General features: G+C 43.6%; 1 pseudogene; it reads left to right on the forward strand.

Annotated features, from left to right (window-relative positions):
- The first annotated feature begins 12 nt into the window (after positions 1–12).
- LOC100405342 (actin, cytoplasmic 2 pseudogene) lies at positions 13–27,956 on the forward strand (annotated as a pseudogene).

A 27,956-nucleotide genomic window follows, 5' to 3' on the forward strand; every position in this document is an offset into this window, starting at 1 on the left:
CAGAGCAATAGGGACCGCCGAGACCGCGTCCGCCCGGCGAGCACAGAGCCTCGCCCTCACTGCTCCGCCACCCGTCCACACCCACCGCCAGCTCACCATGGATGATGCTATCGCCACACTCAGCGTCAACAATGGCTCCAGCATGTGCAAGGCCTGCGTCACTGGTGAAGATGCTCCTCGTGTGCCGTCTTCCCCTCCATCGTGCGGCACCCCAGGCACCAGGGCGTGATGGTGGGTATGGGTCAGAAGGACTCCCATGTGGGTGACAAGGCCCAGAGCAAGAGAAGCATCCTGACCCTGAAGTATATCACTGAGCACGGCATTGTCACCAACTGGAATGACATGGAGATCTGGCACCATGCTTTCTACAACAAGCTGCGTGTGGGTCCTGAGGAGCACCCCGTGCTGCTTACTGAGGCCTCCCTGAACCCCAAGGCCAACCATGAGAAGATGACCCAGATCATGTTTGAGACCTCCAACACCCCAGCCGTGTACGTGGCCATCCAAGCTGTGCTGTCCCTGTATGCCTCTGGCCCCACCATTGGCATCGTGATGGACTCCGGTAATGGGGTCACCCACACTGTGCCCGTCTACAAGGGGTAGACCCTCCCCCATGCCATCCTGCGTCTGGAGCTGGCTGGCCGGGACCTGACTGACTACCTCATGAAGATCCTCACCCAGCACAGCTGCAGCTTCACCACCACAGCTGAGCGGGAAATTGTGTGTGACAGCAAGGAGAAGCTGTGCTACATCACCCTAGACTTCAAGCAGGAGATGGCCAAGGTGGCCTCCAGCTCCTCCCGGGAGAAGAGCTGGGAGCTGCCAGATGGGCAGGCCGTCACCATTGGCAACGAGAGTTCCTGCTGCCTTGAGGCGCTCTTCCAGCCTTCCTTCCTGGGCATGGAATCTTGTGGCATCCACGAAACTACCTTCAACTCCATCATGAAATGTGACATGGACATCCGCAAAGACCCGTACACCAACACAGTGCTGTCTGGCGGTACCACCATGTCCCCTGGCATCACCGCAAGGATGCAGAAGGAGATCACCACCCTGGCACCCAGCACAATAAAGATCAAGATCATTGCTCCTCCTGAGCGCAAGTACTCTGTGTGGATCGGAGTACTTGGTTTTGAGAGAGTATCACTCTGTCACCCAGGCTGGAGTCCAGCGGTGCAATCTCAGCTCATTGCAACCTCCGCCTCCTGGATTCAAGCAATTCTCTGCCTCAGCCTCCTAAGTAGCTGGGATTACAGGTGCCTGCCACTGCACACAGATAATTTTTGTTTTTTTAGTAGAGACAGGTTTTCACCATGTTGACCAGGCTGTTCTGTAACTCCTGACCTCGTGATCCACCTGCTTCAGCCTCCCAAAGTGCTGGGATGACAGGTGTGAGCCACTGTGCCCGGCCTAGACATATTTCCTAATACTTTTACGGTACTTAGAGTTTCATATTTGGGATTGGTTCATGTTATTCCCACTTTCTCCTTAGGTTTCCACAAATAAATTAATGTGCTTTCATTAAACTTTAAAGAGCAGTGTGGAACCTCCAGGATATTTTTCTAAAGAGACTGATGAACTACAGTGAACTCTTCAATAATCCATGTCTTTTTTCCTTTTCTTCTCATCAGCCAGGGATTCTCTTTCCCAAGGTTTCCATGAGCAAGCAGTGTCCAGTCTCAGCAGACCTCACCACTTTCCCCACAAGGCGTAGCAGCTGCTGCTCCCATCAATCCTGGATAACAGACAAGTCCAGGAACTAGAGCTTCAGCTTCCCTCCTGAGGCTTACATCCAAACATTCACCAACAAAAGCAGGTGTCTCTCTAAAGAAAGCCTTATGAACCACCTCTTAAGCAATTAGCTAAGCTCAGAAGAACTTCGAGTCTCAAGGAATCAGAGACTTGCTGCTTAAAACCACTATAAACAAAATAAGGGAAAAATGAGTTCTTCAAGTGATCTTGGTCATCTCAACCTCCAAATCTGGCAGCAATAAATTTCTATTGTTTATACATTATTTAGTTTGTGGTATTTTTTTTTTTTTTGAGATGGAGTCTCACTCTGTTGCCCAGGCTGGAGTCCAGTGGTGCAATCTCAATTCACTGCAACCTTTGCCACCAGGTTCAAGCGATTCGCCTGCCTCAGCCTCCCGAGTAGCTGGGATTATGGGCATGCACCACAATTCCCAGCTAAATTTTGTATTTTTTGGTAGAGATGGAGTTTTGCCATGTTGGCCAGGCTTGTCTCGAGTTCCTGACTTCAAGTGATCTGCCCACCTCAGCCTTCCAAAATACTGGGATTACAGTCATGAGCCACCGTGCCCGTCTGTGTTTTTGATCTGTTTGTTTTTTGAGACAGACAGAGTCTTACTCTGTCACCTGGGCTGGAGTGCAGTGGCGCCATCTCGGCTCACTCCAGCCTCCGCCTCCCGGGTTCAAGCGATTCTTCTGCCTCAGCCTCCTGAGTAGCTGGGCTTACAGGTGTGCACCACCATGCCCGGCAAATTTTTGCATTTTTAGTAGAGACAGGGTTTCGCCATGTTGGCCAGGCTGGTCTCAAACTCCTCAGCTCAGGCAATCCACCTGCCTTGGCTTCCCCAAATGCCGAGATTACAGGTGTGTTATTTTTAATAGCAGCCTGAACAGAATAAGACAGATGGGAAACAAAGGTATGATCAGCAACCATGTAACTTTAGTAAGAATAAAGAAGGAAAAACTGAACCGGCGTGACATAGAAGAGAAGTTTTCTGGACCAGAACCTAACCTTCAAGAAGGAATTAAATACTTATTAACATTTCAAAACATAGGTGCAATCATATTAAGATACTGCCAGCCTAAACTGACACAGGCAGCAGCTTATCAAATGTTGACACATCACAGAGCATTTTGTGCCTAGTAGTTTGTATGCTTGGTCACAGCGTTTATCCTGGCAGGAGCATCGTGAAACAAGGTACCGCCAATGTCCTCAGCCTAAAAAAACAGGGCTTACGTCTGGCTCTGAAAAACTTCTAACTCCCATCAACCCCCTTCATGTCCATTAGGACACACATGAAGGATGTGGATAAGACGTGGTTTCATACAGTGTGAGACTCACTCTTGTGAGGGCAGAACCATTGTCTGTTCCAGTACAACTGGATTATGACCATGCTGATTAGATCAACAGATTTATGGGCATAGAAATACAAGCAATCAGGCCGGGCGCGGTGCCTCAAGCCTGTAATCCCAGCACTTTGGGAGACCGAGGTGGGTGGATCACGAGGTCAAGAAATCGAGACCATCCTGGTCAAAATGGTGAAACCCCGTCTCTACTAAAAATACAAAAAATAGCTGGGCATGGTGGCTTGTGCCTGTAATCCCGGCTACTCAGGAGGCTGAGGCAGGAGAATTGCCTGAACCCAGGAGGCGGAGGTTGCGGTGAGCTGAGATTGCGCCATTGCACTCCAGCCTGGGTAACAAGAGTGAAACTCCGTCTCAAAAAAAAAAAAAAAAAAAAATACAAGCAATCAGGAGTAGGGTAAATAGGAACCATTTGAATACTGAAAGGCAATAGGTCATATGTTTCTCAGCTGTAAAGCATTGAAATATAGAATGCCTGCGGGTTTGCCAGGAAGTTCCAGCCACGCTAGGAGGGAGCCAACCTCCCCGGAGGCTGAGTCTCGGGAGCAGCTGGGAGACGCTTCCTGTGTGTGGGTGTGGCAAGAGAGAAGAGAGGTTAAATGGGAACATATGGCAGAAGATTCAACAACATCCCTGTAATCCCCAACTGTCTGGCTGCCCCTGCTGTAATTACATGCCATCCAATTCCAAGGCCACCAGATGTTCAAGGCCTAAGCCAGGAATTGCCCACTTGGCCACCAGCTTGTGAGTGAGGGCTTTGACGTTGCATTGAAAGTGAACAAGATGGGAGCATTTTTAGATGTGCCCACGGTAAGTGAGAGGATGATGGGAAACCAGAGCATTAACCATTTCCCTTCCAACAGAGAACTACAGGCCGACAAGCAGGAACCTCATTATGGTGACGGGATCGATCAGAATCGTTCCCTGGTAAACTCACTGCTCTGTTGAGCTCACAGAATGCTCATTTCAACTGTTAACTTGAAAGACAAAGTTTATCTCACAGGCTATTATTTTCCTTGATGTGCCAGTAAATAAGGCTTTTCTTTATCAAAAAACTTAAAAAGCAAAGGCCACACCCCTTTCCTTTAAATAGAAAATAGTTTAAGATGCAGTCAATAAGAAGGGGCCCTATTATTTGTGCTTTACTGATTTTCATAATTATTTCCAGGAGTTGATTTAAGCCAGATGCTGGGGAGAAGGGATATCTCCTAAGACTAGGAGCGACAGCTGAGATAGATCTACCTGTACCCCTGATTTCAAAGTGTCGTGTCATCATGAGACGAAGTTAAGGACACAGTATCAAAGGTGTGCTTCTCATTCATTTGGTGTGAAATTCGGCTAAGCAAATGGTCTTTCCCGCAGACACAGCCCAGGTCCTCAACACTGGCTGCTCTAGACAGACTCATCTTGGGTTTACTTCTGAGTGTACCAAAACATTTGCAAGCCAAGCGTGATGAGGGACAACTGGCACTGCCAGATGTCAAAACGCCTGACTTTCAAATAATCAGGAACGTTTCATACTGGACGTGCTAGTTCCCTAGTCCATTGCAAGCAATTACCACAAACTTGGCAGCTTAATATAACCGCATTGTACTCTGTCACGGCTCTAGAACACAGAAGTACAAACTGAAGGTGTCAACACACTCCCTCTGAAACCCGGTGAGCAGAAGCCTTCCTGCCCCTTCCAGCTTCTGGTGGCTGCCAGCATTTCTGGGCTTACAGCTGCGTCGCTCCAGTCTCTGTGTCCATCTTCCCCTGACTTCTTTCCTGGGTCCCTCCCCATATCTTTTCCTTTTCCATCTCTCACAAGAACACCTGTCATTGAATGTAGGGCCTACCCTGTTTGAAAATGACCTCTTTCCAGAGTCATCTGCAAAGTCTCCTATTCTAATTGAAGTCGTATTCTGAGGCTCTGAAAGGGCATCTCTTTTGGAGGCCGCTAGTCAGCCCATTTCACTGGAAAAGCAATACATAAATAAAACAAAATTAGAAACCTATAAATGAAAACAATTTCCTATTGCAATTTAGCTCATAATTAAAGTGACATTTCAAATCAATGGGAAACAGAAGAGTTATGAATAAAGGATAATATAAAAATTGGCTGTTTGGAAAATAATCAAACAGGGTTTCCATCTCTTTTCTTATCCCAAAAGTAAATTGCAGATAAATAAAATATTTTAATAGAAAAAAAATCATAAACATTCTAAAATAAAATATGAGTAAATAAATTCGTCATCTAGGCATAATCCAAAGGTCAGAAGTCATGAAGTAAAGACGGACACACAGAAATGTAAAATTCTACTTTTTTTTTTTTGAGACGTAGTTTCGCTCTTGTTAACCAGGCTGGAGTGCAATAGCGCGATCTCAGCTCACTGCAACCTCCGCCTCCTGGGTTCAGGCAATTCTCCTGCCTCAGCCTCCTGAGTAGCTGGGATTACAGGCACGCGCCACCATGCCCAGCTAATTTTTTGTATTTTTAGTAGAGACGGGGTTTCACCATTTTGACCAGGATGGTCTCGATCTCTTGACCTCGTGATCCACCCACCTCGGCCTCCCAAAGTGCTGGGATAAAATTCTACTTTTATATAAGGACACATGTACACGAATGTTCATTGCAGCACTGTTTACATTAGCAAAGACCTGGAATCAACCCAAATGTCCATTGATAATAGACTGGATTGGAAAAATGTGGCACATATACACCATGGAATATTATGCAGCAATCAGAAATGATGAGTTTGTGTCGTTTGTAGGGACATGGATGAATCTGGAGAACATCATCCTCAGCAAACTGACACAAGAACATAAAATGAAACACCGCATATTCTCACTCATAGGCGGGTGATGAAAAATGAGAACACATGGACACAGAAAGGGGAGTACTAAACACTGGGTTCTATTGGCGGGAAAAGGGGAGGGCCAGTGGGAGGGGGAGGTGGGGAGGGATAGCCTGGGGAGAAATGCCAAATGTGGGTGAAGGGGAGAAGCAAAGCAAAGCACACTGCCATGTGCGTACCTACGCAACTGTCTTGCATGCTCTGCTCATGTACCCCAAAACCTAAAATCCAATAAAAAATTTTTTAAAAAAATTCTACTTTTAAAAAAAGTCACTGAAAAGTGTTTAAAAATACATGACCTAAAAATAGTTGATTTTCTTTATTTATAGAACTTATACAAATTAGTAAGCAAAGTCTAACAGTCCAATTTTAAAATGATCAAATAATATGAATAAGAATTTCATAAAGAAATCATACAAATGGCCAATAAACATATGAAATAAACAAATAAAATCATTATTCTTCCATAAGGAAGGAAAATAACTGTTACTCTGGGCTGGCAAGCGTGTGAAAAAATGGGTGTTCCGACATTCCGTTAGTGGGAGTATAAACTGGTGCAAACTTTCTGGAGCAAAATTTAATAATAACTTTCAAAAAAAATTATTTTAAGGTATAAGCTACTTGAAATTTATACCAAGATCAAGGTTGTCCTAAACCTTGATCAAACTATATTTACAATACCACTCATTGGAATGTAGCTTATACTGCCTTTAAAATAAAGGGATGGAGAAAGATTTACCAAGCAAACGGAAAGCAAAAAAACAAGCAGGGGTTGCAATCCTAGTCTCTGAAAAACAGACTTTAAAAGAACAAAGATCAAAAGAGACAAAGAAGCGTGTTACATAAAGATAAAGAGATCAGTGCAACAAGAAGAGCTAACTATCCTAAATATATATATACCCAATACAGGGCACCTATATACATAAAGCAAGTTCTTAAAGACCTACGAAGAAACTTAGACTCCCACACAATAATAGTAAGAGACCGTAACACTCTACTGTCAATATTAGATGGATCAACAAGACAGAAAATTAACAAGGACATCCAGGACTTGAACTCAGATCTGGACCAAGTGGACCTAATAGACATCTGCAGAACTCTCTACCCCAAATCCACAGAATATGCATTCTTCTCAGCACCACATCACACTTATTTTCTTTATTTATAGAACTTATACAAATTAGTAAGCAAAGTCTAACAGTCCAATTTTAATTGGAAGCAAATCACTCCTCAGCAAATTCAATAGAAGAAAATCATAACAGTCTCTCAGACCACAGTGCAATCAAATTAGAACTCATGATTGAGAAACTCACTCAAAACCACACAACTACATAAAAACTGAACACCCTGCTCCTGAGCGACTACTGGATAAATAATGAAACAAAGGCAGAAATGAAGATGTTCTTTGAAACCAATGAGAATGAAGACACATGTATCAGAATCCCTGGGACACATTTGAAGTAGTGTGTAGAAGAAAATTTATAGCACTAAATGCCCCCAAGAGAAAGGAGGAAAGATCTAAAACTGACAGCCTAACATCACGATTAAAAGAACTAGAGGAGCAAGAAAAACAAATTCAAAAACTAGCAGAAGACAAGAAAGAACTAAGATCAGAGCAGAACGGAAGGAAGGACATAGAGACACAAAAAACCCTTTAAAAAATCAATGAATCCAAGAGCTGGTTTTTTGAGAATATCAACAAAATAGATAGACTGCTAGCCGGACTAATAAAGAAGAAGAGAGAGAAGAAGACACAATGAAAAATGATAAAGGGGATATCACCACCAATCCCACAGAAATACAAACTACCATCAGAGAATACTATAAACACCTATATGAAAATAAACCAGATAATGTAGAAGAAATTGATAAATTCCTGGACACTTACACATTCCCAAGACTAAACCAGAAAGAAGTCAAATTCCTGAATAGACCAATAACAAGGTCTGAAGTTGAGGCAACAATTAATAGCCTACCAGCCAAAAAAAGTCCAGAACCAGACAGGTTCACAGCCAAATTCTACCAGAGGTACCATTCCTTCTGAAACTATTACAAACAATAGAAAAAGAGGGACTCCCCCTAACTCATTTTATGAGACCAAAATCATACTGATACCAAAACCTGGCAGGGACACAACTAAAAAAGAAAATTTCAGGCCAATATCCATGATGAACATTGATGCGAAAATTCTCAATAAAATACTGGCAACCTGAATCCAACAGCACATCAAAAATCTTATCCATCATAACCAAGTTGGCTTTATCCCTGGGATGCAAGGCTGGTTCAACATATGCAAATCAATAAACATAATCCATCACATAAACAGAACCAAGGACAAAAACCACATGATTATCTCAATAGATGCAGAGAAGGCCTTTGACAAAATTCAACAGTGCTTTATGCCAAAAGCTCTCAATAAACTAGGTATTGATGAAACATATCTCAAAATAATAAGAACTATTTATGACAAACCCACAGCCAGTATCATAATGAATGAGCAGAAACTGGAAGCATTCCTTTGAAATCTGGCACTAGATAAGGATGCCCTCTCTCACCACTCCTATTCAACATAGTATTGGAAGTTCTGGCCACTGCAATCAGGCAAGAGAAAGAAATAAAGAGTATTCAGTTAGGAAAAGAGGAAGTCAAATTGTCTCTATTTGCAGATGATATGATTGTATATTTAGAAGACCTCATCTTTCAGCCTAGAATCTTCTTAAGCTAATAAGCAACTTCAGCAAAGTCTCAGGATACAAAATCCATGTGCAAACATCACAAGCATTCCTATATACCAATAACAGACAGACAGAGAGCCAAATCAGGAGTGAACTCCCATTCACAATTGCTATAAAGAGAATAAAATACCTAGGAATACAATTTACAAGGATGTGAAGGACCTCTTCAAGGAGAACTACAAACCACTACTCAAGGAAATTAGAGAGGACACAACCCGACTGAAAAACCTTCCGTGCTCATGGTTAGGAAGAATCAATATCATGAAAATGGCCATGATGCCCAAAGTAATTTATAGATTCAATGCTATCTCCATCAAGCTACCATTGGCTTTCTTCACAGAATTGGGGAAAACCTCCTTACGTTTCATATGGAACCAAAAACAAAGCCTGCATAGCCAAGACAATCCTAAGCAAAAAGAACAAAGCTGGAGGACTTCAAACTATACTGTAAGGCTACAGCAATCAAAACAGCATGGTACTGGGACCAAAACAGAGATATAGACCAATGGAACAGAGCAGAGGCCTCAGAAATAATGCCACACATCTACAAACATCTGATCTTTGACAAAACTAACAAAAACAAGCAATGGGGAAATGATTCCCTATTTAATAAATGGTGTTGGGAAAACTGGCTAAGCATATGCAGAAAGCTGAAATTGGATTTCTTCCTTACACCTTATACAAAAATTAACTCAAGATGGATTAAAGATTTAAATATAAAACCTAAAACCATAAAAACTCTAGAAGAAAACCTAGGCAATACCATTCAGGAAATAGGCATGGACAAGGACTTTATGAATAAAACACTAAAAGCAATGTCAACAAAAGCCAAAATAGACAAATGGGATCTAATTAAACTTAAGAGCTTCTGCACAGCAAAAGAAACTATCATTAGAGTGACCCAGCAACAAACAGAATGGAAAAAATTTTTTGCAATCTACCCATCTGACAAAATGCTAATATCGAGAATCCACAAAGAACTTAAACAAATTTTCAAGGAAAAAAAAATTAAAAAGCAAGTGAAGGATATGAACAGACACTTTTCAAAAGAAGGCATCTCTGTGGTCAACAAACATAAGAAAAAAAAGCTCATCATCACTGGTCATTAAAGAAATGCAAATCAATACCACATTGAGATGCCATCTCACACCAGTTAGAATGGCGATCATTAAAGAATCTGGAGACAATAGATGCAGGAGAGGATGTGGAGAAATAGGAACACTTTTACACTGTTGGTGGGAGTGTAAATTAGTTCAACCATTTTGGAAGACAGCGTGGCAATTCCTCAAGGATCTGGAACTAGAAATACCATTTGACCCAGCAATCCCATTACTGGGTATATACCCAAAGGATTATAAATCATTCTGCTATAAAGACACATGCACACATATGTTTATTGTGGCAATGTTCACAATAGCAAAGACTTGGAACAACCCAAATGCCCATCAATGATACACTGGATAAAGAAAATGTGGCACATATACACCGTGGAACACTATGCAGTCATAAAAAAGGATGAGCTCATGTTCTTTGCAGGGACATGGATAAAGCTGGAAACCATCATTCTCAGCAAACTGACACAAGAACAGAAAACCAAACACCATATGTTCTCACTCATAAGTGGGTGTTGAATAATGAGAACATGTGGTTGCAGGGAGGGGAACATTACACAGTGGGGCCTGTTATGGGGGAAGCTAGGGGAGGGATATCAGGGGGTGGGGGTTTGGGGACAGATAACATTAGGAGAAATGCCTAATGTAGATGACGGGGGGATGGATGCAGCAACCCACCACGGCATGTGTATAGTTATGTAACAAACCTGCACGTTCTGCACATGTACCCCAGAACTTAATGTAAAACAAATAAATAAAAACTTTAAGCAACGAATATATTCACCAATGAGGAATTGATTAAATAAATTATTTTACCTACAGAGTAGAATAGGAAAAAAAAAAAGATATTTAAAAAGAATAAATGAAACCCATATTTGCTGAAATTGATAAATCGACAAGATCTTTTATTAAGTGAAAACAATCTAGGCACAAAGAAAACCTGCGTATTATGGTCCTTTCTGTGTAAATAGAATGTATAATAAATAGATGGATGCCAGTATATCTGGAAAGAATTACAAGAAGCTTTTAACAATGGAAGCTTCAAGAAAGGTAGAGAGAGGAAGACAGTCACGTCATTGAGTTTGTGTATCTAGGAGCTGGAGGCCGGTCTCAACACTTCCCTTCCAGACATTCCTTCCTTCCTCTCTATTTGCTATCAAATTTTCTCACATGAAAGCAAAGTTGCTGCTACAATCAATCCCAACAAACACCCTTCTGGTCCTGAACCAAAGGAAGAGAAAGATGTTAAACCTTGGTACAATTTCAACCTTTAGTCTAGAAAATGCCACAGAAGGATTCCAAGACTCAGCTTCAGGAAAGAGCCTACACCTGGCAGCAATAGCTGTATCCAGGGAGGGGGCAATAAGGGGACTGATTCAGCTGGCAACAAGGGGACTGACTCAGCTTGGGTAATATGCCCCATCATGGCCAAAGGGTACAAAGCATCATGCCTGAAAGCCTGACAGATACCCTCACTAGACCCTAACCACATAATTCATCATAAGGGAGCATGCGTCTCTAAAAGCAGGAATGCTAGGCAGACAAAAATAATGCATAGCGGGGTTCCACTTCCCCACTGAACTCCCACCTCCACCAGCCACGTCCTGCAGCTCCACACTGCCTGCTGCCTTCAGTGGGGCATCCCACTCCAGTGTCAGATGCTGGTTCAGTGCCCCGACCAGCTAAGTTGTGCGGTCCCAATGCTCCCAGGATGGAGCATAAAATTCTAAAAAGACTAACATAGAATTTGAGCTGTCTTCTTAGGGGCCACCAGCTGATTGAAAGCAGATCCCTGAGTTACTCAAAAATCCAAAAAGTATAAAAGTTCAGACCCCAGACCCAGGGTTGAAAGTTTGCTTCCTGGAAGGAGAGAAGCCATCATCTGTGACCTGGAGGGCTCCTTAATGCTTTTGGCCTGCATGTTGTTCCTATGACTGGAAAACTCTTGTTCTTTCATCACGGACGTGTGTCTACCCTGACTTTCCCCATACACAGAGCTGACAACCTCAATGTGCAGTTTCCAGAGAGCTCTCCCTGTAAGACTTCTTTCCAGAGTGAGAGCGCTCCAAAATAATTTGCTTCTAAGGCCCTGTCCTTTGTCCACACCAACACTCTAATATCAGGACAAATGGATAAAAAAACCCTCCTATTTCATAAGCACCAGTTACTCCTTATCAGGCATGTAAGAGAAAGATTCTATGCACTGTAATATTCAATCTATTACCTCGTTTTACACACACACACCCCAACCTGAACCTAACCTTCGGGCTGTCATCCTACCATCCAGCTAACAGGGACATCAGCAGTTCTGTTACAGCATCCACATTCCACATCAAACTTGACTTTGTATCCATTAAGTATCTCAGGGCTGTTCACTCATCCACCCATCCCTGAAACACACCTGAATTTCCTTCTCTGTGTGAATTACCACGATAGGAGCTAACAGTGTAGAAATGCCTACAGAAGCCTCTGTCCTGAGGTAGAGAGAATCAAGTAGCCAATAACTCTGATAGGAATCAGCCCGGATGCTGCAGGAGGATTATTGAGTAACCTAACTCACACTGGGCTGGGGAGGGAGGCACGGGGACACCAAGGAAGACAGCTGCCAAAATGTCTCTATGAGTTGAAATTCAGACAGTAGAAGCTGGTCAAATGACCAAGTTCGGGAAGGGGTTTCCAGCAGAGACAGTACCAACTGTGGGAGGCAGAAAAAAATGAGGGTGCGTAAGAGGTCTGAGAAAGGGTAGTGAGTAGACCAGGAGGCTGGAGCCCAGAGCACAGCCCCATTTCCCTCCGGAACCCAGGGGAGCTTAGCCAGGGACTCCAAGAGCTGTTAGTGAGTGCCTGGGCAATAATTCAGCTCAGAGGAAACCTGATTTTGCTCAAGAGCTCTGTCATCACTTCAACTGCAGCTGCCTGCCCTCAGCCTCGGCCCTCCATGAAGGAGGCTGTCCTGATCCTTCCTACACCAACCTCTACAGATGGCTCTCATGCAGCATCTGGGCCCCTTCAACTGCCCCCCATGTTAACACACCACATAGAATTCCATGGGGACTCACGGGTAGCACTTACAGACTCTTCCGCATCTGAAAACTCTGAGCGTAAAACAGAACTTCCTTTTAAGTTGACTGAGAGTGTCAGATGTGTGTCTTGCTGTCTCCCCCTTCTCTATTACATTCAATGCTTTTGCATTCACGAGTAATTTCCAGATGTTCTGCATGACAACGAAAATCATGATCTGAAAAAGCTCAAGTGTTTGCCTTTTTACATAATAAGATGCTTGTCAGCAGCTGGACCTGCCGCTAGGTAACTGGCTACAGTATTTTCATTTCAAGGAGATGTCAACTTCTTTCCAGCCAGAGTCAGAAAGTGCCATCAGCCGGCCAGCATTTCGCTTTGGGTATGTAACATACATCCAGCACCAACTCTCTGGAACAATCAGAAAATCGAATCTCGCGAATGTTTGAAAGCAAGACAGATAAATTATATGGGTGATAACTTACAAATGGGCCTCTCTGAAGCCAGAGAACTGAAGGCTAGAAGCTCACCTTCCATGCGTCTGGCTCTTCTGATACAAACCAGCGAAGAAGCAGAAATTAGCCTTGTTTGGTTTTGTTTTTTCCAAGGAATATTCAGGGCTGTCAAAGTTCTCACAATCTCTCAATGGCTTCTGGCACCCAGGAGGAGGGACAAGGCAGGGATCCTGTAGAAGCCATATTTTAAAGAGCCACAGGGAGGGCAGCTCACAGATGTGACACTCCCCAGTCTGGTCACACTTAAGAGAGGAAGACTGGCACCACTCATCACACAGGACCTCCTCCAAGGGTGAGAGGAGATCATAATCAGGAGGGTAATGTCCAAGAGAAAACTATGGTGCTTTATGTATCCATTCCGGTCACTACACAGTTGCTACACATTCACCTTGGTTTACAGGATTGGGACTCACTGCTTTCTATAGAGTCGCTGTTTTTGCAGTAAGGTCTTGCAACCCAAGTTAAAAACCATCAGGAATGCATTCGCTCTGCATATGGATGCCATGAATATGGCGAGTAATAGATAGTGTAATTCATGCAAGGACCATAGCGTGCAACCCACCAAGTCTTACTAACATCCTGGATCGCGGGGTAACATAACCAAGCCAATATCCCTGCAAGGTCTGCAGACGTGGAGAAACACACCAATTACTAGTCACACACTTCCTAAAAGCAGGAAAACAAGCAGACAAATTTGTAATTCTGAGATCAACATAAAAGAAAATTGTTTTCGGAAATACATGGACATAAGATTATCGAACTTCTTTCTTTCCCCCAAAGAAAGCAAGTTTTTTAAATAAAATATTTTTCTACAAAGACTGAAATAGGTTTTTGGTGGCTATCAATTTAGGCTATTGGCTAGACAGTGATACAATGTTACTAAAATCCTGTGCACATAATGAAAAATTGTTAAACATTTTTTTTAATTGCATTTTAGGTTTTGGGGTACATGTGCAGAACATGCAAGACATTTGCATAGGTACACACATGGCAGTGTGTTTTGCTGCCTTCCTCCCCTTCACACACATTTGGCATTTCTCCCCAGGCTATCCCTCCCCAGCTTCCCTTCCCCCCGCTGTCCCTCCCCTTTTCCCCACCAATAGACCCCAGTGTGTAGTACTCCCTTCTCTGTGTCCTTGTGTTCTCATTTTTCATCACCCACCTATGAGTGAGAATATGCGGTATTTCATTTTCTGTTCTTGTGTCAGTTTGCTGAGAATGATGTTCTCCAGATTCATCCATGTCCCTACAAACAACACGAACTCATCATTTTTTATTGCTGCATAATATTCCATGGTATATATGTGCCACATTTTCCCAATCCAGTCTATCATCGATGGGCATTTGGGTTGGTTCCAGGTCTTTGCTAATGTAAACAGTGCTGCAATGAACATTCATGTGCATGTGTCCTTATAGTAGAACAATTTATAGTCCTTTGGATATATACCCAGTAATGGGATTGCTGGGTCAAATGGAATTTCTATTTCTAAGGCCTTGAGGAATCGCCACACTGTCTTCCACAATAGTTTACACTCCCACCAACAGTGTAAAAGTGTTCCTATTTCTCCACATCCTCTCCAGCATCTGTTGTCTCCAGATTTTAAAAAACAAACTTAGCCGGGAGCAGTGACTCACACCTGTAATCCAAGCACTTTGGAGGCCAAGGCAGGTGGATCATGACATTTTGAGGTACTGGGGCTTTGGGCCTCAACTTAGATGATCGCTAGAAACAACACACCTCCATGGGATCATCCGAAGGCTCCCTCATTACCTTCTTTTTCACTTAAATTCTCAAGTCAGTAGGCCCTTGCAGAGCACCTACTATGTGCCAAAGATCATTCTCAATCACAAGTCACATCCTCATAAGGAAATCAGGCAGCTGAGCAAATAAGGGAATCCACAGTGTCAGAACTATAAGAAAGAAGGAAGTGTGTGTCATTGAGATTACACAGAGTATGGATAATTAATTTTGTCTGAGAGATTGCAGGGGAGGGGCTGCTCAATGAAAGCTTTCTAAAAAAGATATCTGGCCTGGGATTTGAAGAAAAAAATGCCATTTTCCAACAGGAGAAAGAGCTCAGAGCTCCCCGGCAGCTGGTGGAGGTGGTGCGCAGGAAGTGCCCCAATCGGCCGGGGAGGAAGCATTTCCAAATGTGCAGATATGTTCAGAAAACCATGACATGCTTGTTTTCCTTCCTGGAATATAAAGCATAAGGAGGTGGTGTGGAAGGACAAGAGAGCAAAGGGGAAGTCAGAGGTCTTTGCCGTGCTCATGAGCCAGAACTTTCTCCCCTGGTCATGGGGAATGAGAGGATATTCAGAAATGGAGAAAAGCTCATCCTTTTTTAAGCTTTGGTAAAGCACAACTTAAGCTATGGTAGGAAAATAGTGACTGTATCCACTCAAACAGAACAGAAGAGCAAGAACAGATGTAGCAGGACCCAGGAGTCCATGCCTGACTATTCCCCTGAGTTCTCTGGCCTCTGTTTCTCCCTGTGTGTTGGTTCTGATTTGTTTTCTTACCATCTCCCACTCCCTTGATCCCATTCCCTGGGCCTCCATCACAAGCCCTGTCATTCAACAACAAGGTGCTCACTCATCCATACAAATACCACGAGTGCTAGGGGACTGCCCTCACTATCCTGATGGGTTACAGGCCATCCTCATGGCCAGAGTAGGGGGCGACTGATCACCTGCGCTGGAACCAGGAAGAGGAGTGGACAGGGGCCAGGCGCAGTGGCTCATGCCTGTAATCCCAGCACTTTGAGAGGCTGAGGCGGCTGGATCACCTGAGGTCAGTGGAGGGGCTGGTCAATGAAAGTTTTCTAAAAAAGATAACTGGCCTGGCCAATGTAATGAAACCCTGTCTCTACTAAAAATACAAAAAATTAGCCAGGTGTGGTGGCAGGCACCTTTAATCCTAGCTACTTGGGAGGCTGAGGCAGGAGAATCGCTTGAACCCAGGAAGGGGAGGTTGCAGTGAGCTGAGATCATGCCATTGCACTCCATCCTGGGTAACAGGAGCAAAATTCCATCTCAAAAAAAAAAAAGAAAGAAAGAAAGAAAGAAAGAAAGAAAGAAAGAAAGAAAGAAAGAAAGAAAGAAAGAAAGAAAGAAAGAAAGAGAAAGAAAGAAAAGAAAAGAAAAGGAGTGGACAGAAAGGAGCAGATGCAAGGCATACATGGAGGACCCTGGTGCAGACCAGCTGATAGACACTTACCCAGCACCTACATGTTTACAGCAGTTCTCCAGGCAAGAAGTTATAGAGGCATCAATAAGGCAGTGGCAACAAGAAAGGAGGTCAAAATTGAGAGATATTGAAGAACTATTATGAGCCATACTTGGGTGCCGATTTTTTAAAGTGCATGAAAGAGGAAATAGAGGTAGGACTCAGGTCTCTGGCTTGGGAGATTCTGTGACTGAAGACATCACTAATTAAGAAATTGGGGATAAAGGAAGGGCAGGCTTGAGGGTGAGACAAAGAGTACAGGTTTGGCATCTTAAACCTGAAATTCATCCTCTAGTCTCCAGATGGGTATTCACAGGTCATATAGGTCAGAAAGAGAGCTTGGACCAAAGCTAGCAGTGAGAGCCATCAGGCTGGTGGGGATGACTGCAAGTCAGAAGGAAATAAGATGGTGAAGGGTGAGGAGAAGAGCAAAGGCATCGTGGGGAATGAGGACTTCCATTCACCTTAATCATCCAGGTGTTTTCATTAGTCATACATTGGGCTCTAGTTCTGGGAATAGATCAGGATGACGGCTAGGAAAGCTGTGACAGGAAAGTTTGCAGAAAATACTTCATGAAGTCATAAGACGTCAGCAAGATGCGCCTGAACTGAAATCCTGGAGAGCGCATGTGAAGAGGCTAAAATCCACAGCCACCTGCTGCCTTCTGTATCCTAACCTATAGTGATTCTCAAAATCACACTATCTTCTCCTCTCCAGAGCCAAATCAAAGAATTCTTGCTTATTTTCTAGGAGACATTCAGAACTCTTGGACCAGAGCATCTGTTGTGGACAGAAGAGAAGCTGGACAAAAGTCCAAATATTTCAAGAGTTCGAGATCAATGCTCCAGCTACTTCCTTTTTGATACTGGGTATTGTTTTCTAAGGTGGGAACCAAGACCTGGCTATACAAGGGTTTATTCCAAAATTCAGTTGGCTTTGAAGTGTCCCACCCATTTCCTCTACTGCACTGTACAAAGACTCCTCACTTTGTGCAGAATTAATTTTGAACTACTTTGCCTGGCATTTACCATGTCCCATAATATAGCAGCACACAGCCTCATTTCTCACCATAACAATTCTGTCCCAACCATGTCTATTTATAGATAACAATGTACAACACATATCCCCCATCTCAACATCCCAAAATGTCTCAATGCATTACAAAATCAGCTCAAAGTCTAAAATGTTATCTAAGTCTCATTCCCTCAAAAGTCTTAAATTTTATCATCTAAATATGATGTTGGTGAGGTTCTGGGTACAATCCGTCCAGGGGCAAAATTCCTCTCCATCTGTAGATCTTTTAAAGTAGAAAATAGGGCATCTGCTCCCAAAATACAATGGGGGTACAAACATAGGCAACCAGTTATATACATTCAGTTCAAAAAAGGAGAAAATAGAAAAAAAATGAGTCACACATATGAAGCAATTTTAAGGTCCATCTGTGCAAACCACATTAGGTATTAATGCCTGGGGATAATTCTTTGTGGCTCCTAACTCCACCCCCTGAGCTTGAGGCTAGGCCCTCAGGAATCAAGTCTCCATCCTCTGGGCTTGTAGCTCTGCCCTCTGAGTTTTCCTTCAGTTTTCATAGAAGGTAGCATATGCTGGCAGCTGAGTAATTTTATCAGTGTGCTTTTTGCCAGGATACAGTTGCAGAACCAAAAACCCTCTTTTGTTGTATCCTGTCTTTCCCCTGCAATCCTAACTGTCAGTGTTTCTGCTGTATCAAATTCTCAAGAAGCCTGTGGGTCTCCTGTGTATGTCATGGGGATTCATTCCATTAGACAAGAGCGCCACCATAGGTTTTTCCTAGGTACCCCGTCTCTGTTTTGGCTTTTGCAGAGATGGTTGTGGTGCAATGCTCCCAAGCTTCCTAGATATTCTCTGGTTTGATCTGGGGAATCTGCAAACCACACCCTTAGTCTCTTCCAGGAGTTGGTTGTGTAACTGAATACTCTAATATTTTATTTTTTTCAGAGCTACTAGGAAAAGGTTGTACAACCATGTCCTCAGCTTTTTCTCTAGAGCAGGCTTTCCTGATAATGGATCTCTTAATTTTAGCTTTTTTTTTTTTGCAATCTGGATAGGTTGAGAATTTTTTTAATCATCATGTCTTGTTTATTTAATTTAACGTTTATTCCCTCAGTCTATCTTACTCCTCTTGTATTTTATATAAGCAACTAGAAGAAACCAGGCTGTACCTTCAAAACTTTGCTTATAAATTTCCTCTGCTAAATATCCAAGTTCATTCCTTACAAGTCTGCTTTCCACACAACTTCAGGGCAGAATTCCACCAAGATTTCTTCCATGGTATAACAAGGGTCTGCTTTCCTCACTTTCCAAAAACAAGTCCCTCATTTCTTTATAAGTCCTGACCAGCAGCACCTGTAACATCCATATTTCTATCAAGTCTATTCATGATAATTTGGGGGTTCTATAAGGCAATTGATGTCTTTTCCTGTCACGTTTTTACTCTTTTCTGACCCTCATAAACAGAGTCTTTGACAATCAAATTTATATAAGTGGTCTATCATGCACCTTAAAGTTCTTTCTACCTATTGCCAATTTCAAAACATTTATAGTTTTAAAAACTATGTATAGTTTTTTACATCTACACCTCCTTCCTGGTATCAAAGTCTGTTTTACTTTATATGGCTCCTGTAAGAAATGACCACAAATTGAGTGGCTTAAAATGACATATTTGTTATCTTATAGTTCTTAGAGACAAAGAGTTTGAAAATTAGTTTTCATGAACTAAATTCAGGGTGTCAGCAGGGCTGATTTCTTCTGGTGTCTCCATAGGAAAAAGATTCCTGCCTTTTCCAGCTTCTAGAAGTCACCTGCATTCCTTGGTTGGTGGCCCCTTCCTCCATCTTCAAAGGCAGCAGTCGCTATCACTCTGGCCTCGCATTAATTATCACATCTCCTTCCCTGACTCTGACACTCTCTTTCACTCTAAGGCCCCTTATTATTACACCTGACTCACCCAAGTAATCCAGGATACTCTCCCTATTTCAAGGTCAGCTGATTAGCAAACTTAATTCTATTTGCAACCTGAATTTCCCTTTATGATGCAAGGTAACATATTCGTGCTGTCTCAGGATTAGTATAGAAACATGTTTGGAGAGCCATTATATGTGATATGATTTGGCTCTGTGCCCCCATCAAATCTCATGTTGAATTGTGATCCCCAATGTTGGAGTGGGGCTTGGTGAGAAGTGATTGGATCATGGGGGCTGATCCTTCACAAGAAGTTTAGCACCATCCCCTCATTGTACTATCCTTGTGATGGTGAGTTCTCATGAGATCTGGTTCTTTAAAAGTGTGTGGCACCTCCTCCCTCACTCTCCCTTTGTCTTTCTCTGGCCATGTGAAGTGTTGGCTTCTGATTCGCCTTCTGCCATGATTGTAAGTTTCCTGAGGCCTCACCAGAAGCCAGCAGATGCCAGCATCAAGCTTCCTGTACAGCCTGCAGAATCATGAGTCAATTAGACCTCTTTTCTTTATGAATTACCCAGTCTCGGGTGTTTTTTTATAGCAATGTCAGAACAGACTAATACATCCTGCCTACCTCAGCCTCAAAGACAAGTTGAGCTACCACCTTGGATTCTGGATAACTGACTGGACAGAAGGAAGGATCACATGCAAAATGAACAGTTTTCATCTCAAAGTTTTAGTGTTCATTTTTTCTTAGAGCTTGAGCTAGTACATAGGTTCATAGCAAACAATTACTTGTTTAGAATTCCCTCTTCTGGCCCTTGGGAATCAGAGAATTTAGAAGAATGAGAACTCTTTGGCTTACTGGGGAGATATGTCTTTGAGTTCACAAACATTGGTATTTCCATTTAAATATTACATGACCACTTTGTGACTACGTAATTTTAGCAATCTGCATACTCAGTTTTTGACAGTCACCTGGCTGTGCCTTCCTGCTGCGCTCGTTGCACAGGTGAACTGGAGCTCCTTGTCAGCCTTGTGGTCTTCAGAGGAAAATAAAGTTCAAGGAATTGGGGCAAAGGTAAAGTTAGGAATTCAAGCTTAAATACTTAAATTCAAAAACATTGATATATTCACAACTTTTACTTAACTTATATAATTTGCAAACGATGTCTAATTTTCTTTTTTAAATCACAGAAAATGAAGCCCAGCCTTCACAGTGAGAAAACCTACACTCTAGTGATAACAATATCCACACCAAAATAATTAGCATTTGTTGAACACATGCAGGCTCTGCGCTAAGCTACCTGCATGCGTTTTTCCATTTGGGGAGATCAGAGGTGTCTCTAAATGATATGTCAAGTAAGACAGAACAGGCCCAATGAGGGACAGGAACGAGCATACTGGGTGCCTTGTGTCTTATGTGGATTTTTTGTTTTTTTTTTTTTGAGATGGAGTTTTTTGCTCTTGTTACCCAGGCTGGAGTGCAATGGTGTGATCTCAGCTCACCACAACCTCCACCTCCTGGGTTCAAGTAATTCTCCTGCCTCATCCTCCCGAGTAGCTGGGACTACAGGTGCGCACCACCGTGCCCAGCTAATTTTTTGTATTTTTAGTAGAGATGGGGTTTCACCATGTTGACCAGGATGGTCTCGATCTCTTGACCTCGTGATCCACCTGCCTTGGCTTCCCAAAGTGCTAGGATTATAGGGGTGAGCCATGTGTTATCTTTTTAAACCTTTTCCATAGCACTTAAAATAATAACATTTTGTAGATGAATATATAGGGTTAATGAAGGAAAGTAATGTTTCTAAGTTCCCACAGCAAGATAGTGGTGGAAAATTGGGTTGCAAACCTACACAGGGCTATTTTAGAGTCAGCTGATTACCAACCTTAATACTGTTTTAAATTTAATTTTCTTTTTTTTTCTTTCTCTTTTTTTTTTTTTTTTTTTTTTTGAGACGGGGTTTTGAAGATCCCAACATCTCTTCTATACATGCTGCTGTCTTGTAAGAAGCATAAGGCAAGTCCTTTGGAAGATCTAGGAGCAAGATACCACTGCCTGGTTAACTGGGGACAGATTTATAGAAGGAAAGGATAGAATTGGTAGGGGAAGAGTCAAAGAAAGGATGCTTATGTGAAGTTAACAGAGGAGTGAGGACAACAGCATGGCTGGGGAGAGCTTGAGATGTGTTGGAGAAAACAAGGAGATTGTTCAGCTGGGCACAGACACAGGAAGAAAGTGACGGAGCAGCCTAGATTTGTTATTGGGTTCCAATCTAGAGGACTTGAGTCAAAGCCTGTAAAATGTGACCGTTTTTAGTGGACAAGGGGGAACCACTAAAAATACATCGGCAAGGAGTTGATATCATCAGGGCTGCATGACAGAAAGGTTCACCTGGCTGCAGGGTATAGGACAGAGGAGCGGGAGAAACTGGAGGTATGGGATCAATGCAAAGGGGGCTGCTTGGGTCTCCATGCAGGGTGATGAGAGTCTGAATTATAGGGATGGGGATGAGAAAGGAAAAGAGAAGCCAGATGCCCAGCAGATGAGGGGCTGCAGGACGAGGCTTGGCAGGCTGTGACAGCTCCTGGAAGGTGGGAAACATGGGGAGGGAGCAGCAGAGAATGTCTGACCCAGGAGTGACAGGGAAGGGAGAGGTTCTCCCGGGGAAGCAGGAGGAAGCTGCTGCCACACTACAGGAATGGAGAGGCCCCAGGGGAAAGGGAAGTAAGGCCCTAGATCTGGGGAAAGATCAGGCCTACAGATACCAACTCAGGCATCCTGCACAGAATGCAGAGCTGAGCACAATGGAGAGGGGATGCTGGTGAAGGAAGGGGGAGGACCTGGCAGACTCTTAGACGAAGCCTGGGTTCGAGGACTGTAGGGACAGCAGAGACCATAAAATGCTCAGGAGAAGGAGCCATGGGGCAGGAAGGGAGGGAAGCTGGTGCCTGGATGCTGTGCTCAGTCCCAAGCAGGGTGCTGAGTGCATCCACAGGCTCCCCCCTGCAGACTCCTGCATCCACCCTATGAAGGACAGATCCCCGCAGGTGGGAAAACAGAGGCTCAAGGCCCTCTGGAGGTCCCATGTCCCATGCACAATGGATGCATGTGTCAGTGGTCCAGGCCGACCCCACTCTCCAGAATCCTGTTATGCCATGCTCCTCTCTATGTCTGCACCCCACTTAATCATTTTTTAAATTGTGATGTAACATGTAACATGAGATACCCCCGTCTTAATAGATTTTTAAGTGTACAGCATATTACTGTGATCTATGGACACAATGTTTATATCAGGTCTCTGGAACTTATTTGTCTGGCTTAAGTGAAATTTTATATTCATGGATTAGCAACCCCCCCGTTCCCCCTCCGCAAGGCCCCAGCAACCACTTTTTTTTTTTCTTTTTTGAGACAGAGATTCACTCTTGTTGCCCAGGCTGGAGTGCAGTAGTGCAATCTTGGCTTGCTGAAACCTCCGCCTCCCGAATTCAAGCCAGTAGCTGGGAATGTAGGTGCATCCTACCACATGTAGCTAATTTTCGTATTTTCATTAGATACAGGGTTTCTCCACGTTGGTTAGTCTGGTCTCAAACTCCTGACCTCAGGTGATCCGCCCACCTCAGCCTCCCAAAGTGCCGGGATTACAGGCGTGAGCCACAGTGCCTGGCTTCTTTTCTTTTATTAGTTTGACTATTTTAGATAACTTAAATAATGAGATGGTGCAGTGTTTGTCCTTCTGTGCCTGGATTATTTCACTTAGCATAATGTCCTTCAGGTTCATTCATCATTCATGTTATCACATAAGGGCAGATTTTACTCTTTAAAGGCAGAATAATATCTGTGTGTGTGTGTGTGTGTGTGTGTGTGTGTGCAGAGTGCTAATATTTTTTCAAGATCATAATTCCAGCTCTTTTCAGTAAATGCCCAGAAGTGAGATTGCTGGATTTGCAGGTAGCTCTATTTACAATTTTTTTAAGAACCTCCCTACTGCCTTCCACAGCCGCTCCAGAATTTTGCATTCCCACCAACAGGTTACAAGGGCTCCAGCGTTTTCGCATCTTCACCAACACTCGTTCTCTTTTGATTGTTGTTGTTTAGTTAAATCATCTTAATGGTGTCTCGTGGTGATTGATTTCGTTTTCTTGGTGACAGTGACGTGGAGCATCTTGTTGTACACCCCTTGGCCATTTGTATGTCTTCTTTGGAGAAATGGCTATTTAACTCCTTAGTTCATTTTAAAACTTGGCTTGTTTGCTCTCAAGTTTCAGGAGTTCCTTACAAATCTTGGAAGTTAACCTCTTATCACATATGTGGTTTGCAAATATTTTCTATCATTCTATCGGTTGCCTTTGACTCTATTTATTGTTTTTGGGTTTTTTTTTGAGATGGAGTTTCGCTCTTGTTACCCAGGCTGGAGTGCAATGGCGCGATCTTGGCTCACCGCAACCTCCGCCTCCTGGGTTCAGGCAATTCTCCTGCCTCAGCCTCCTGAGTAGCTGGGATTACAGGCACACGCCACCGTGCCCGGCTAATTTTTTGTATTTTTAGTAGAGACGGGGTTTCACCATGTTGACCAGGATGGTCTCGATCTCTTGACCTCGTGATCCACCCACCTTGGCCTCCCAAAGTGCTGGGATTACAGGCGTGAGCCACCGTGCCCGGCCCTCTTTATTGTTTATTTTGCTGTGCAGAAGCTTTGTCATTTGATGTGGTCCCACTTAGCTGTGCTTGCTTCTGCTGAGTACGGTTGTGGTGTCATATCCATAAAATCATCACCAAAGATAATGTCATGAAGCTTCCCCCATGCTTTCTTCTAGGGATTTTAGTCTTAAGTCTTATGTATGCTGAGATTTACTCTTGCCTTTATAACCCTGCAGAGCCTTGGAGCCCTAAATCAGGGCATCATTAGCTATTGTGTTATGGGTGCAGCATGATGGCAGTTACAGAGACTCCTAGCAGAGCATACGCAATGCCTGGAACACGGGTTTGTGTTGAATGAATGCCTAGTCCCCTCCTCATTAGCTTTCCTGCTATGACAAGGCATGGAATACAGTGGGATAACTTTCTCTTTCCCAATGCACATGCCTAGAAAAAGCAGGCACCCACCCCTCACATGGCAGTGACCTATGTCCTTCAACAGTGTCCAGCATCAAGACAAACTGAGATGAGCTGGGAACATGTAGCTCAGAGTGAAGCTGGTGCAGGTGAAAGAGCTGAGTCCTCAGTTCTCCTTCACTTTCTGCAAGGGGACTGGTGCCGGAGATATGGGGTAAGTTTTCTTATCAGCTGATATGCTGGACACAGTTGGCTGTGTCCCCACCCAAACCTCATCTTGAATTCCCATGCAAGTTTCACAAGATCTCATGGTTTTATAAAGAGGAATTCCCCTACACAAGTTCTCTCTCTTTGCCTGCTGCCATCCATGTACGATGTGACTTGTTCCTCCTTGCCTTCTGCCATGATTGTGAGGCCTCCCCAGCCATGTGGGACTGTCAGTCTGTTAAACTTCTTTCTTTTGTAAATTGCCCAGTCTCAAGTATATCTTCCTCAGCAGCATGAAAACAGACTAATAGGTCAGTGTTGCCTTTCTCCATGTCTGTGAAAGCTCAGTAGGAGGTGAAAGTCAGATACACCTGTCTTCCCCAGGTTCCAACTCTTCCTTCACACACTACTCCCTTTCCAAGTCTACTTTCTGTCTCTTTCTCCATCATTTCCCCTTTATAGCAAAAATAAATGCTGTCTACCAAGAAAAGCTCAATATATTCCAAATAGTAGAAACCTTACAGAAGTACTATTTCTGATCATGATGCCAAAACACTATAAATTAAGACCTCCAAAGATTATAGCTAACTGGAAATCTTAAATGCAGTACACTAAACAGGTCCTATGTTAAAGAGAAAATTTCATGTGAACACTACATATCAATACCTAATAACTTAATAATAATTCAAGGAACAGCTATGGCTTTATTGTAAAATGATAGAGACTGCAAATGAATGAACTAAGAATTCAACTCAAGAAGTCCAGTTCTTAGGCAAGGTAGCATGAGAAAAATAAATAAAAATAAAAAAGGAAGTCTAAAGCAGTCAGCCACTAAAGTAATCCTAAGGAAAGTAGAAAAGAATACGGATAATTGAAAAACGTTTAAAAAGATGAAAACACCTTAAAAGTTAGCATATTTGTAAATAAAATCAATAGCCAATTCTTTGCAAACACTGTAAAATAGGGGAACGTCTAAGAAGTATGACACATATGTACATAGCATTAAGAATGATAAAGGCACATTCATTCCCGGCAATGGGGAGGGCTGTGGTATAGCTCCACTCTATGCTACACAAAAAAAGAAAGGAAGAAGGAAGGAAGGAGAAAAGAAAGAAGGAGAGAGAGAGAAAGAAAGAAGAAAGAAAGAGAGAGAGAAAAGAAGGAAAGAAAGAAGGAAGGAGGGAAGGAAGGAAGGAAGGGAGGAAGGGAGGGGAAAAGAAGGAAGGAGAGAGAGAGAAAGAAAGAAAAAGAGAGAGGAAGGAAAGAAGGTAGGAAGGAAGGAAGGAAGGAAGGAAGGAAGGAAGGAAGGAAGGGAGGGAGGGAGGGAGGGAGGGAGGGAGGGAGGGAGGGAGGGAGGGAGGGAGGGAGGGAAGGAAGGAAAATGTAGGCAGGCCAAAAAGCAAAATTTGACTTGCAGAGGACCCATGAGCAGAGTTGAAAGACGGTTCAGGCAGAGTTGCTCGTGTGTGTTTACAATCAGGAGTTTATGTTGCGATCAAGATTTCTACTCCTCTTGGCTGGAGGGAAGCTGGGTGGAAGGCAGAGGGAGAAGAGAGAGGCAGAGGGTCAGGGGAGCCCCTACCATCCTGTCTGAGCAGCCATGCACCCCCAGCACCTCCAGGCTGTCACAGAACGTCTCAGGGCAGGACTGTGTTGCTTGGCCAGGCCAGAGTCAGGGATGCCAGGGACAATAAGTGCAGGAGAGGGAGGCCCACAGCCATCTCACCCTGTGTGCCCTCCCGTCTCAGAGACACGGCCTTCAGAGAGCAGGGACTGCTGCTTCCTGCCACCTACCACATCGCGGGCCAGCGCCCCTTTGCCCCATTCCTATCATCCGAGGACGGAACTGGGGACATAGAATTCCGACTTAACCACGTTGACAAATTGCAGACTGGAGGCAAAATATTTGCATGTCTTAAAAAGCAAAGAAATACATGATTAAAGCAGTCACAAACGGCATTTTTGCCCACAAGATTGACACAAAATGTAAAGATGGAGAACATTTGTGTTGGTGATGCTGTGAGGAGATTGTCATTTTCGCATGCTCTTGGTGGAAGCATAAACAGACACCAACATTTGAGAGGGGGAGGAGTGTGTCCGCTCCACCGCGTTCCATGTGCACACTCTGTCAGAGCAGCGGCATTTCTGCAGCAGAAAGGGCGGCACATGTGTGCACAGGAGGGACGCGGGACGCAGGACGGGCCAGGCGATGCACCACAGCTGTGACTGCAACACTGTCAACACTAACCAGTGGCGATGCCTTTGTGCCATGAGCCACAACGTGATTGTGTTCAGAAGGATGTGGATGAGCTGCCATAGAGAGGCCTGTGAATATGACTCAGATGATGACAGGAGTTGTCAGGACAGATACGGAGGTGGGTAGGAGGGAGGAGGAGGAGGGTGAAGAGGAGAGAGAGACAAGGGGCCATGGCAGTGGGGAACTGAAGGGCCCTGAGGGAAGCTGGAGATCAGAGAAAAAATGGTTTCGAACTTGATGGGAGAAAGGTCACATTTGGCTCAAGTGTGAATTGGCTTGAATTTGTGAGAACAATTATGTATTTAATATATGTATCTAAATTTAATTTTTAATTATGCATCTAATAACTTAAATAACTTAAAAATAACTAACTTTCAAAATAACTTAAAATTTGTTTATATTAGAGCAAAAGAAGGAAGCAAAATGAACATGAGAGCAAATAAAAGAAGGTAGGAGGACCCAAGAGGAAGCAGGCAGGGACAGCAAGGAGGGAGGAGGAAAGTTCTTCCCTAAAACCGGTACAATGATGGTTTCCAAGCAACAACCCGAACAACCTTTTCCTCTCTGGGGCCTCCTTCCGGTATGAGCCTCAACTTCCCCCCACTTTACAAATGAGGAAAGTGAGAGGGAGAAAGTGTAAGAGATCTAACACCAAAGAGAGTGCTATCTATATCTCAGCCACACAGAATTGTGGGGCATCTTTAAACAGCATCCTAAAGATGCTTAGATGTGTTATACGGTTCCCCCAAAGTGAATTTCAGCCTTCCTCCTCCTCCTTCTCTGGAGCTGTGCGGCCACAGCTCCCCTGCCTCCCACAGGCCACAGCATCAACTCAAGGTAAAAACGTAGATCATTCCCTGAGCCCAGCGTACATCTTCTCTGAAGATGGGAGCCCCTTCCAGCGTGTGTGCCTGGGAGGTACTGTGTCTTCCTGA

This window comes from Callithrix jacchus, chromosome 21 (genome assembly GCF_049354715.1).
Source record: "Callithrix jacchus isolate 240 chromosome 21, calJac240_pri, whole genome shotgun sequence".
Classification (NCBI taxonomy): Eukaryota; Metazoa; Chordata; class Mammalia; order Primates; family Cebidae; genus Callithrix; species Callithrix jacchus.